The 12,629-nt window shown below is 41.7% G+C and overlaps 1 pseudogene across 1 annotated transcript; it reads left to right on the top strand.

The window, feature by feature from the left end:
- Positions 1-6,420: 6,420 nt before the first annotated feature.
- On the top strand, positions 6,421-10,256 carry LOC308270950 (septin-11-like; annotated as a pseudogene). The gene is made up of 3 exons: positions 6,421-6,503; positions 7,691-7,752; positions 8,945-10,256. The product of its transcript is annotated as a septin-11-like (transcript).
- Positions 10,257-12,629: the final 2,373 nt, after the last annotated feature.

The following is a 12,629-nucleotide window of genomic DNA, read 5'->3' as shown; positions in this document are numbered from 1 at the left end:
TCAGAACTTAAATAGCCATGAAAAAATGCTTATGATTCCAGATATCAGATGACCATACCTGCTCACTGCCCTGTGTCTTCAAATCCCCATTAAAAAGAGATTAGAAATGCTAACATTGATGATTAAACCAGAGTAGCGAAGCCACTGGGGAGGAAAACCCCAGGAGAAGCCTGATGTAATGGAAATCCTAATAAATAGCCCTTCATTTGAGCCTTGGCTGGGGAGATGCAAGACCAAGGAGATCAATATGTGGGACTGCATTAAACGGAAGAGTTTCCTTACCTCAAAGGAAGTGATCAGGAACCTCAGCAGACTGGACAGAGTGGAGGAAACATTTTACCAACTATTTCTCCAAAGGAGAACTAATATCTGGAATACATACACAGAGAACGCAAGAAACTCACTGCTAGGAAAACAAAAACTCAATAAAAATGCCCAAGTGAAATAAATAGATACTTCACAAAAGAACAAATTTGAATGGCCAATAAATATATGAAAAAATGTTCTAAATCATTAGCAATGAGAGAGATACAAACCAAAACTACCCTGAGCCTTTCACCTAACCTGAATTAGAAGGACAATTATTCAAAACAAAAACCACAACAAATGCTGGCAAGGATGTGGAGAGGTGCGATCACATTCATTGCTGGTGGGATTGCACATCAGTGCAACTACTTTGGAAAACTGTAGGGAGGAACCTCAGAGAACAGGAACGAACCTACCATATGATCCAACAATAACACTTTTGGGTATCTATACCCCCCGCAAAAAAATGGAAACCAAACTACCAAACTAATGCCTGGGTGTCTATGTTCATAACCAAACAATTCACAATTGCCCAACTATGGAACCAGCCAAGATGTCCATCAACAAATGAATGGATTACAAAACTATGGGATAGGTACATAACAGAATTTTACTCAGCCATAAAGAAGAACAAAATTACATCATTTGTGGTGAAATGGATTGAACTGGAGAACATTATGCTACGCAAGGTTAGTCAGTCACAAATTGGATGCTTTCCCTAATATGCAGAAGCTAGGGGGAACTCTAGACAAGGAAGTAAAAACCATAGATTAGCAATTAAGGCAATTTAACTGAGGGGGATGGGAGGGGAAAGAGAAAAATTCTGTAATGTACATTCATAAATATATCAAAGTTAATCAGTAAGCTAAACATGAGAAGGATGGAGGGGGGAGAGAATGGGGTGGGAATTGGGGAAGGTCTAAATAAATGATATGTACATGTATCCTCTATCATCTTGTGCCCCATTAAGATGTATGATTACAATGCACCAATAAAAAGTTAAAAAATAAATCTACGTTTATGCTGAATTCTATCAAATCTTTCAAGAAGAACTAACACCAGTTCTTCTCAAACTATTCCCAAAACTTGAAAAGGAAGGAACTCCTCCAAATGTATTATATGAAACAATCACTACTCTGACACCAAAGTCAGACATGAACACACACGTGCAACATCCCCCCCGCCCACACACTATTGATCAATAGCTCTGCTAAATTTTTTTTTGCAGTACTGCGAATTAAACCCAGAGGCATTCCATTTCCCCAGCCCTATTTTTGATTCTTTATTATTTTGAAACAGATCTCACTAAGTTTTGGGGGAACTCAAAAGTTTCTGAGGTTGGCCATGAATCTGTGATCCTCCCATCTCGGTCTCTCAAGTACTAGGATTACAAGCGTATGCCACAATTTCCGGCTCTGCGCATATGAACATATATGTGAAAACAATGCTCAACAAAATACTAGCAAATTGAATCCAACAGCACGTTCAAATGTCATTCACCAAGTCAAGTGGGATTTGTCATGGGCTGGCAAGGCTGGTTCAACATAGATAAATCAATAAATGCAATACATTGCATCAACAGAATGAAGGTCAAAAATCATATGATCATCTCAAAAGTTCAAAAATTACTTCCAGCAAAATCCAATATCCCTTCATATTAACAGCCTTGGACAAATTAGGTATAGAAGGAACACAACTCAACATAATAAGGGTTATGTGTATGACAAACCCACAGGCAACATCACACTGAATGGGGAAAAGCTGAAAGCATTTCTACTAAGGTTTGAAACTACACAAGCATGGCCATTCTCACCAATTTTTTTCAAGAAAGACTGGAGGCTTTAGCCAGAACAATTAGATAATAAAAATAAATTAAAGATATATTAATAGGAAGTGAAAAGTGAAGTTATCTTTGCTTGCAAATGATATAAGTCAACATAACAGAAAACCCTCAAGATGCCACCAAATACTTTGAAAACAGATGAATAAATTTACTGTACACAAATTTAACAGACAAAAAATCACTAGCACTTTTATATACTATTGGTTATATTTCTGAGAAAGAAATCCCATTCACAATAACAAAAATAATCAAAATAACTAAAATGCCTGGGATGGCAGGTCCTATGGCCACTAGGCGTCTCTACAATTCAATCCATGAACACTAGAGGGCAGCAAGGAGGGCAGCGTAAACCACAAGACATTTCAGCTGGACACCAGGTGGCAGCCCAGATCTGCTTCCTGTGCTGGAGCCTGGTTTCCTTGGTTTCTGTGATGGAAAAGAATTTCTAGCACAAACTGGTCAGAGACAAAGCGAGGTTTATTTAGGAAAGTGGAAGACAGGCGTTCAAGGGAGAACACAGGCCACCTGCAGGCTGAGAGCGTCCCTTGGGGTCTTCACACTTTCTTCACTATAGGAGATCACTGGGCGCGGCTGGGAGGGGCACATGGCAGGGAATGGGGTCTTGCTCCCTTTTTTTTGAATCCTCCGTTTCCCGACATTTCACTGTTGGGTGTTCGGTGATGCCTGGACTAGACCAATGATCAGATATTTTTAGGGATCCTTTGTTTACCAAGCATCTCAGGATTTTCAGGTGGGGAAATGGGACATTTTGATTAAAAGTGTGGGTCTATTGAGGACTTTTGTCTAAGAAAGAACAGACAATGTATGGTAAAGATAAGAATTAAGGAGTTTCTAGATTTAAAAAATATAGATTTTCTTTTCTCCCCAGTTTGTCTCCTTTCTACCTACTATTTTTATTTCTCCTATCCGACTGCATTCACCATTTTGGTTCTTATTGAGTTAAATAATTTGTTATATATTCTGTCATTGAATTATGTTTCAAAGATAAGTACTACAGAGCACGTACCATGGCGGACGCCTGTCGTCCCCTCTCCTCAGGAGGCAGAGGTAGGTAGATCCCTTGAGCCTAAGAATTCAGAGTAACCTGGGTCACATAGAAAAACTGTCTCAAGGAAAAGAAAAACATATTGCAAATATGACTTTTCACCTTGAGAGTGATTTTTTTTTCTTTTGAGATGGGATCTGGCTAAGTCATCCAGGCTGGCTATGAATTTACAGTCCTACCTCCTCAGGCTCTCAGGGAGCTGGGACTACAGGCCAGTGCCTCTGTATTCTGGATTAAGAGTAACTTTTAACAAAGGCAATTAAAATATATTTTATTTTCATAGGAAGCTAGCTTGAAAGTTTTAATTAATTATTTTTCTTTAGTCACTTTTTTCTTTCTTTTTTTAGCACAAAACATAAATTTTTTAAAATTTATTTTCATTGGTACATTGTAATCATATATCATATTGGAATACAAGACTTGAGAGGATATACAAGCACACATCATCCAATTAGCCCTCATCCAGCCCCCATCCCATTCCCTCCCCCTCCCTCAATCCTATTCTTGTTTGGTGATTAACTTTGATACATTTATGTATCAAATAATTTATGTATCTCCTGCGTTTTAAAGAGGCTCCATCCTCCCCTATTCCATACCCTCTGATTGGTCACCTAAATTGCTTCACTATAGGGCCCTTTCTATAGCTCGACCTCTTCTTGTTGCCCCTTTCCTCCTAGTTATTGCTGATTAGGGGAAGCATCTGGTTTTTATTTTCTCCGATATTTCTCTATGACTTCTATGGCGTCTAATGAGAAGTCAGACATTATTCATAATGGTGTTTCTCGTAACATGGTATATGAACTTTCTCTGATTATTATGAAAGTTTGCTGTTGTTTTTCATATAAGTAGGTACTCCAGGTGTGGATATGCCTGTAATTTTCATGCCAAAACCAGAGTGGTGGACTTCCAAAAATCCTTATTCAGCCTTCTGGCATACCACATGGCTTTGCTCCTGACTGAGGCTTATTTTATAGAAAGTCAAGTGTGCCAGTGAGTGGAGGTGCTGATTATGATTAAGGAGATTATGGAATGGGTAACAGACTACCTAACTATAAACACCAGCTACAATCACTTAGTCACCTATAAAAATGGACTATAACAATTATGGAATTTCTTTTTCATCTTTTGGGCCTAATGTATGTATATATCAATCATAGTTTTATTGTCCTGTTTGCCTGTGCATAGTAGCACAAGACATGCTGATGAGAGCTAATCTTATATCTCATTGAATCTCAGTAGTTAAGCTGCAGGACATCAATGACAGAGTGAAATTCAACTAGAAGAAAAGGGATCATCACCTACAGATGGATAATTGAATTTCTCTTCTCTTTAGGGAGAAGGTTAGCATATTTTTGGTGGAGTGAGGCATTGTTGCATTACATTAACTGAAAGCATGATTTTTCTGTTGTCTTTATTTGAACAGTAATGGTGTTAAAGGAGGTGCACCTGGATGCCAAGTTGGCAGGAGGGATTCTTTGGTAGCTTTGTACTATCTCAGCTGAACTATCTGGAAATATATTTCTCAGAATCTGCCCCCAACTTTTGTTATGGTTTGGCATTGGGCACAAAAAATGTACAATTAGTGGAGGCCGGTGAGATACACCACCCTAACTTACTTGCTCTGCAGGTTTAAAGCTGCGGACCGGGAGAGGGGAGCTCACACGTGTTGCCCCTGACCTGCCAGCTCCTCTTAATGTTGATCACAAACCCTTCGCCTCCTACCATATCTCCTGCTTCAGCTTCTCTTTGTCTTGGGCCAAGTGTGTGTGTAGCATGGTGGCAGTGATGCTACTTTTCCTGAAATTCATCCACCAAACAAGATTAAAGGAGGCGAGGGGCACACCAGTTTTATTTTGTCCTTGTAGGTTCCAATCGTCCTCACAGGTTCTACTATATTCTAACAAGTCATAGTTAATCCAAGGGCTTGTCCTCATACGACTTTCCCTCTCAAGGGTTAGTCTGGCTGAATTTCTGTAAATTCATGTCTCAAAACCAGATGCAAAGACAAAAGCTGCGCAGAAACTGCCATGAGATGCAGGACTTGCTCCAGGATTAGTTGTGAGCTCTTTTCTGCATTACTAATGGGGGTTCTGCTTCTCTGAGACTAAAGGGAAAGGACTAAGGAAATAATTTTCATTGCTATTCCAGAGAACTAGACCAAATTTGTACTGTGAGTGTCTTTAAGTGAAACTGACACTTAAAATTATTATGGGGAAAGTTTTCAATGTTAGACAACTTTACACATTTTCTTTGTAATCTAGTTTCAACTCAAAAACCTAAAATAGAAAGGGTGAGAAGAAAGTTGCTCCTGACACCTGTTTCCAAAAGAGACAGAAGGTGGTTTTACTGGAAATGAAATCTCCTGGTCCTGACCACAGGCTGAGCACCACAGTCGCTCCTTTCTTGTCTGGGATCTGCAGGTGCGTCTCAGCTGGTCTCTGGCAGCAGGTTCCCATCTCCCATGGAGCTTCTGGGTTTTTGTTAAGCTTTTAGTATCAATTCGAACACTGTGAGTTCTCTCAGAGCACAGAGATACCTGGCTGAATCTTCTAGCTGTAATGGTGAAATGGTGAGGCTGATGGATTTTGCCTCTTTCTGGAACTGGATAGAATAGCGACCTTGACTTTCATTCTGACCAGAAGAAATCTGATTAAGAAGGTAGGTGATCTCTCCACTGGGAAATTGCTTGAACCACAAAAGAAAATACGTGTTAAAATTTGTTTCATACGAACAGTCCAGGGTGACCGCTTCCCCCTCCTGCCTGAATGCGGCTGGCTGGACTTGAGTCGTTTTCTGGGCCACACTGGATCCTGTGGGAACAACCAGAAAGAGCTGATCCTCTGAGATTAGACTAATCTAGGACCCAAACCAACCACACTGAAGTCACAGCTTGCTTGTTCTCTCCAGCCCCCTCCTCCCGAGTCCGTGTGGAGCACTGTGCACCTCTGCGCTGTCTTCTATTCCTTAATGACCTTCACGGTATTTGAACTGTCCATACCAGAGCAGGTGAAGGCCACCAGTCCCCACAGCAGGCTGGAGTGCATCAGGTAGCACATGTGTGCTGCATAAATGTGGTTTTTTTTGTTTTTTGCCTCAGGTTCAGAATTCGATGTCTCTGACTGCCTGGTAGGGTATAAGTACCTCCTGTGTTCTCATGCTACACCCTCAGGAAGTGGAGTTCATGGACCACAAGATCTGTGCATAGATGAGAAAAAGTGTGGCCACCACAAACTGCCTCTGTGTCTACTCCTCCTTCCCCACTCATCAAGTTCAGCAGAAGCTGAAAAGGTGGGATGAGAAATGCAAGCAGTGCTGAGGGTGGGAGCGGAGGGAGTTGCAGGCTGAACTAGCTGACACACACTGGTGCTGTTCAGCGGAAGAGCTTGGGCACCCAGCAAGTACAATTTATTAAGAGTCCTGGATTCTGCTTGCAATCTACTTACTGGCCATTGCATTAACGTATATTCACTTTTCTCCATCCAAAACCTGATAACATTTAAGAGAAGGCAAATCCTCACAGGTCTTTGTCTTTCTCTGTGCAAGGAAAGGAAACCAAAACAATTACTGTATCTCTTCCTTCTTTCTAAGTTCTAGGTTCTATTTAGATAATTCCACTAATAAAGCTACTTAAGTCAAATGATAAAAGTTAGTCCTTAGCTGGGTGTGATGGCGCAGGCTTGTAATCCCAGCATTTGGGAGACTGAGACAGGAGAGGATCACAGTTTGCGGCCAGCCTCAGCTACTTAGTGAGGCCCTTTGCAACTCAGTGAGAACCTGTTTCAAAATAAAGAAGAAAAATAGGGCTGGGGGTGTAGCTTGGTGGTAGAATACCCCTGGGTTCCATTCCTAGTGCCTCAAAAAAATAAAGTTAGTTCTTCTTACTTTTAGCAGCTATTAAATTGTTTATGTTTTCTGAAATTATAACAGAAATAAAATATTATCTTTTCAAATATGTTTTTGTTTTTTAAAAGAATTAGGACATTCCTTCCTTCCTTCTGCCTGAATTGTACATTTTAGATTTTAGATTCTGTTTTGTAGAATCACCTTGAATATTCCATCCCATTGATCTGAAGGATTCAGCCTCACTTAAGATCTATGTAATTTTTATTTGTAAAATAATCTCCTAATCAGCAAGCTACATCCTTCTGTGATACCAGGTTAAAATCCATTCCAACAGAATGTGACACAGGTTAGTTGCAAATGCCTAGGGGTATGTTGATACCACAGAATTTGATGTCTAACATGTGTATGCTTTCATATGATGGTATGGAACACAGCTGTTAATCTTCCATTTGGTTTCATGGTTTCAGTGTATGAATTAATCAAAGGACATCTAGAATAGAAAGTAAGGCAAGATATCTAAAACTATTCCTGCTCTTTGAGACAGGTTTAAATTATAGACTAATGAGCGATCAGGGAAGAGTTTCTGATCATGTGAGATCTACTCCTCTATCTCTTTGTGCCCTGGTTTGAAGTTTTAGGGTATCTGTGTCCAAGTGGATGGAGACCGTGACTACCAAGAAGCCTGGAGAGCAGTGTGAGGACTTGATTTCCCTCTTGGTGAAACTGCCCACCCTGTGCTCCTGACAGCCCAGGTGCACAGTCCCTGCAGCAGCCTCTGGTTTCTGGATGGGTCATATATAAATATGCTGTGATATCTTTGTTGGAAAACTTGTGCCATTCTTAACACTGTTTTGCCCTTTCTTGTAGTTAAATTGACAGATAATATCTGGTAAATGATAGAATTTAATATATAAAGAAGTATTCAGAAGAGGTGGATAATTTTAAAATGTCCAAGTTCAGTTAATTAACATGTAATACCATCTGAAGGGCTTATCTGGTACAAAACATTGTGAATTCTAACTACTATTTCAAAATTCATTCAAGTTCTCACTGTTCTATGATCCTTAGATGAAACAAGTTCACTGACCCTTGAGTTCCTAAAGACAGCCAGAAGTCCTTGCAGCCACCACACAGCGGGAACTGGTCCCTTCACAGCCCACAAAGCATCTGCTCTGACAACGGAATCGCACAGCCTTCACAGTCTCTCCAGCTGTGTCCTGGGCGCCAATGCAGCATCAGCGAGGTCTGATGAGTTATATAGTATAAACCTGTGCTCTGCTCTTTTAGTCCTGGGAGGGGAGGCAAGAACCCTCAGACTACCTATGCAGCCATGCCATTGCTATAAGTGCACGTGTATTTTTTTTTGAGCAATTATGCAACTTTTGTTTTACTTCCAGAAAGAAAAAACATATTCCAAAATACTATTTCATCTGTGAAAACATTCAAAAACATGAACTGTATAAATATCTAAAACAAAATAATTTCGTCTATAAACATTTGATGAACGAAGATTTTGTCCAATTTATGCTGAAAATTCACCTGTTGAATGAGATAATGTAAAACCTCATTTAAAAAAATTTATTGGTGCATTGTATCCATACATCATAATAGGATTAAAAAAATTGTGTAGACATACATGCGCATATCGCCCAGTTAGCCCCTACCCAATCCCTATCCAATTTTGTCCTTCCCATGCTTGGCTTAGTGGTTGACGTCTATATGTTTGTTTAAGTACATCATGTGCTTTAGAGAGTTTAGTTTCCCCCATAAGGAAGCCCAGATGGGGAGCTGATGCCACCTGCCACAGCGGGAGCAGAGTGCAGCCACGGGCGAGGTGCAGAGGAGGCAGCCGGAGCAGTAGCACTAGCAGCAGCTGCCAGGCACAGCCACGACGGCCCTGGTGCTGGGGAGACATTCTAATGAAGAGCTATGAAACTTGTCCCTTTCTAGCCATGTTGGATTTGACAGTCTCCCTGACCAGCTGGTCAACAAGTCTACATCTCAAGGATTCTGTTTCAACATTCTGTGTGTTGGTGAGACAGGCATTGGTAATCCACATTAATGGACACTTTATTCAACACCAAATTTGAAAGCAACCCAGCTATTCACAAGGAAACAGGGATCCGGTTAAAAGCCAGAAGTTACAAGCTTCAGGAAAGCAATGTACGACTGAAGCTGACCATTGTTGACATCGTGGGATTTGGAGATCAGATAAATAAAGATGACACCTATAAGCCAATAGCTGAATATATCAATGCCCAATTTGAGGCCTACTTGCAAAAGGGACTGAAGATTAAGTGTTCTCTCTTCAACTACCATGACATGGTAGTAGATTCGTGCTGCCTCTACTCCATCACCCCCAGTGGCCATTCGCTCAAGTCCCTGGACCTGGTCACCATCAAGAAGCTGGACAGTAAGGGGAATATCATTCCAATAACTGCAAAAGCTGACACCATTGCCAAGAATAAATTGCACAAATTCAAGAGCAAGATCATGAGTGAACTGGTCAGCAATGGGGTCCAGACATATCAGTTCTCCACAGATGAAGAAACAGTGGCAGAGATTAATGAAAGTATGAGTGTCCATCTTCCGTTTGCAGTGGCCGGCAGCACCAATGAGGCGAAGATTGGCAACAAGATGGCAAAGGCAGGCAGTGCCCTGGGGCGCGGTGCAGGTGGAGAATGGAAACCATTGTGATTTTGTGAAGCTGCGGGAGATGCTGATCCGCGTGAACATGGAGGACGTGCGAGAACAAGCACACACACCCTGTTATGAACTGTATCGGCGCTGTAAGCTAGAGCAGATGGGGTTCAAGGACAGTGACCCTGACAGCAAGCCCTTCAGTCTTCAGGAGACACATGGAGCAAAAAGGAATGAATTCCTGGGAGAATTACAGAAGAAAGAAAAAGGAATGAGAAAGATGTTCATCATAAGAGAGAAGGAGAAAGAGGCTGAACTTCAAGAGGCAGAGAAAGAGATATGTGAGAAGTTTGACCTCTTAAAGCAGACACGCCAAGAAGAGAAGAAGAAAGTAGAAAACAAGAAGGAACTTGAGGAGGAAGTGAACACTCTGGAAGAAGAAGGTTAGCAGCTCAGCTCCTGCAGTCCCAGGCCCAGCAGTCTGGGGCCCAGCAAACCAAGAAGGACAAGGATAAGAAAAATGCAAGCTTCACCAATAACTCTTCACTCATTTGCTGAGTGTTGTCGGGTGGTGGAAAATGATACAACAAGGGAATAAAAGCCAAAGCTCTGAGCAGCCGGACTTTGTTTCTGGAAAGTAAATGATGTGCCTTTTATGCCTGTCCCGAATGGCAGCAGAAGCATGCCTGTTACCTGTATGTCGCTCTGGACCGTGGAGAGTGGGGCAAAATGCTACCTTTACGTCTGATGTGCAAACTTCTCACCGCCTCAGTCGCTCAACTTAAAACCCTGAGTAGCCATGGCAACAACTTGCCTTTTCTGGGTTATTCATCTCCATGACTGCACAGCCCCTAAACTCACGGTCTCTTCTCACGTGTGCCCCAAGGGTGGATCTGTTTGTAGGCAGAATGGTGGGTACACGTCATAGCTGACTTTCACGGTTGCTTGATTTGTCATTTGAATCACTGATGTTATTGGCTGGAGCTTGTGGTGTGTTTAGTCCGTCTCCTCCTGGGGTTGAGGCTGCTTCTGGACATCCACCTCTTGAAGCCTGGCCCTGCTGGCATCGGCTGGTGTCAGAAAACCATCCTGTTCACATTTCATCCTCCCACAGACCCAGACCTCAAAGGTCAGGCCATATTCCACTATGGCTTAGAGGAAGGATCTTCCACTGCACCCTCACAGTAAGGAATCGTTCACACGCCAGCGCTTGCTCTCCGCTGGCGAAGGAGCAGGGCCCCACTACTGATTCCAGGATATTGGTATTTCTAATAAAAAATTTTTCACTAACGAGAGAAAATTGCCACAAGTACTTCAGATAGAAACATTTTTATGAACAATAGCTTTTGCAGCACAAATTTGAGAGGACCTTATCAATTTAAGGCAAAAATGGGAAGGAACACAATACAAGTCGAGACAATAGAAATTCAACTTCCTCTCCAGCTTCCTCGCTGGTGTTTCAGATCCTGTTGTCTTGAAGGACTTTTCCTCACTGGACTGACTGCACAGGCTCTTCATGTCTCAGGCCCTTCACCTCATTCAAGTTAGGACTAATTCAGGCCTAATTTGTATGGACAAGAGCACATTTAATCTCTTTTCTAGAGTGTTCCTTTCTGATCCTTCTCTTTATATCTGCTTAGCTCCCCCCCAACTCTCCCCCCCCAAAAAATCCTCCCAGCTTTCTCTCTACTGTTTATTACTTGATTACTTGAAGGATAACATTTCTCATGAGCCCCATACTTCACCCCTGGGGTTTCCCTCTGACCATCACTAGTTTTGTGTTAAATAGATAGGGTAGACTATGATATACATTCTCCTCCTCAATACACACTTAAAAAAAAATTCTACTTATTCCAACAAACGTTTCATTTAGGAGGGAGAGGTTTCTCTCCTTGTTTTTGTATCCAGTCATACTGAGGGGGGAAGACAGATGATTTCCATGAACTCAGATGTAGGCTTACACAGGCAAAGTAAGGAAGAGTCTTAACTGCAGTGTAAGCTAAGCTGGGTAGACACTGCAACCTAGAAGCAGCAGCAGTTGTGGCCTTTACAGGCGGTGAGCTACCAGACCAACAGTGTTGTCTTTGCTTTTGTTTCTTGGTGATACTTCTAGCCTGCAGCCAGCAGTCAAGGGCTGGGCAGCATGCTGACTATAACCTTGGGCTGCGTTTTGCTCCTGCGCTGGGCGCACACAAAAGCTTGAACATTGGTGCTGTACGCTTGTTCTGACCACTGCTTGTGAGAGCATTTGTGTACCTTGTAATAGAAGATGCGCTTTTATTTATTTATTTATTTATTTATTTATTTATTTATTTACTTATTTATTTATTTATTGGTGGCACTGGGGTTCCTGGAAGCCCGTCTACCTCCAGGCTACACTCCCAGACCTATTTTATTTTTATTTGGAAACAGGGTCTCCTGAGCCAGCGCGGCTGGCTTCAAACCTGCTCGATCCTCCTGTCTCTGCCTCCCGAGCGCAGGGATTACAAGCGTGCGCCACCACGCCCGGTGAAGATGCACTTTTAAATTCCATTTCTTGCCTCCCTGAAAGCTTTTTAAAATGAGCCCAGCACGAAAAGCCTCCTGCTGACTGTTTGATTCTCAAATTATAGATTTGATTGCTTGGATTGGAGGTTTTTTGCATTCAGTTTTTTTCATAGGAACATTAATCATTTGGAGAGTAGGAATAAAATGTCAAAAGAAATAGATAGAAGCTTTTTTTAAAAATGTGTTGCTTCTGAACCTCTTCTCCCACTGCTCTATTGCCCTGTTTTAGTTTGCTATTGCTGCTCTTTTTTCTTTCTGTATCTATGCCTTTTTCTCAGTAGTCCTATGTTCTGCACGGAATAAATGATACCCTCAAATCTAATTGGATGTGCTTTCACCTTTGCATGTAAGTACAGTAGTAAGAACCTTTGACATCTTTCTGAC

This window comes from Muscardinus avellanarius (genome assembly GCF_963383645.1).
Source record: "Muscardinus avellanarius genome assembly, chromosome: 12".
In the NCBI taxonomy this organism is placed as follows: domain Eukaryota; kingdom Metazoa; phylum Chordata; class Mammalia; order Rodentia; family Gliridae; genus Muscardinus; species Muscardinus avellanarius.
Note: the sequence above shows the minus strand (reverse complement) of the source record. Positions and strands in the feature narration are given on the sequence as shown.